The sequence below is a fragment of the Pholis gunnellus genome (genome assembly GCF_910591455.1).
Source record: "Pholis gunnellus genome assembly, chromosome: 12".
Classification (NCBI taxonomy): Eukaryota; Metazoa; Chordata; class Actinopteri; order Perciformes; family Pholidae; genus Pholis; species Pholis gunnellus.
In genome coordinates, this window is record NC_136539.1 from 15,077,806 (window position 1) to 15,079,304 (window position 1,499).

Consider the following 1,499-nt stretch of genomic DNA (forward strand, 5'->3'; position numbering starts at 1 on the left):
AAAGTCTATCCCACGTATATATTGTCATTTCCTCTGTGGGAGCAGCTCTTCAGATTACGGCTGCACCCTGAAGTGAACCCTGATATTTGTGTTCAGGCTCAGTTCAGATCATGTTATCGCATCAACAAAGAGTCACACAGCTGCGGTGATGGAGGGGCAGTTGGTGTTATTTGTTACTCATCCCGGCAGTAGTACTTTAGTTTGTGGTGTCAGTAACAGAACGTCTAGAAATAATGTTGTGGTTTGACTTAATCTTTTCCTTTCTAAATCTAAAATTTGTAACATAGTTATTGTTTTATCTGAACAAAATGCAATATGAGTGATGTGAAAGATGAATTTTGAATGACTGCAGACAATAAGTGCCGATCGTTCGAAGTCATGAGATGGAGGAATATAATCGTTGCTTACTGTTAGCAACGTGCCAAATGATATGAATTAAGCCTTAAGTGTTTTCCAGACGCCTGATCCTATTCCAGCTCCTGTTTAACTCAATTTTGTGAAGTTTATCAGCTGTTGGATAGGAAGGGCAAATGTAGAGGGAGGTTAGGTATGGTGAATCCTGCTCTTATTGCACCCAAAGTCTTTCATCTTTTTGGCTAAGATGAATAAACTTGATCATAACATCAGCCACCACAAACACACTTACTCCATAAATATGTTTAATCATGTCTGTCCCTATTGTTTGTTGTGTTGAATGTGTGTTTTATAGCAACGGTCTGCAATAAGTTGCAGTTGATATAGGTTTGACGCAGAATGAAAAATGTGAGTTGCATGTACCATATGATGGCAAGTGTCTAATATGCTAGTAACACCTTGACCTCCCACCTGATCCCATTGACTTTGCAAAGATTCACTTCACTGTATGTTGCTTCTTTTTTTCTACGTGCACATCCCTTCAGAAACAGGCTCCGGCCCGCTGTAAGTATGTACAGGTTTTATGTAAATTATTAATAGATGAAAGGAGACGACAGGAAGCATAACACAAAGACTGAATCTGGTATATATGTGAACTTCTCCCTCACAAGACAAAACATATTTTAAACTTATTCTTATGTGTGGACATTGGGAAGAGACATGAAAAGCCTTGTAAACATTTTTATAGTAGGAAAGAACAGTGGGAACTTGCCACTTCCGTGATGAGGCGAAGCACACTCCGAGCACAAGGAGAAGACAGTAATGTTGTGGTGACTGCTGAGTCGTCACATCCTCCAGAGCAAACTTTTGTTGTTAACATATGAAAAGATACATTTGTCTGATATATGGTTAGTTGTCATTATTTTCATAACATGATTTCTTAATGAATAAAAAAGTGCTTTTAACTTGAAATGTTTGTCTTCACTGAACATTCAGGTGTCTTGTCAAGTAAGAATTTTCAAAGTTAGTTTTTTTAAATGCTACAATTTAAGGACATAGTGAAAATATATTTCAGTTAAAGCTTCTTGTAAAAAAAAAAAATGTGCAAACCCACCCCCGATTTGTGGGGACAATGAGACGTTAAA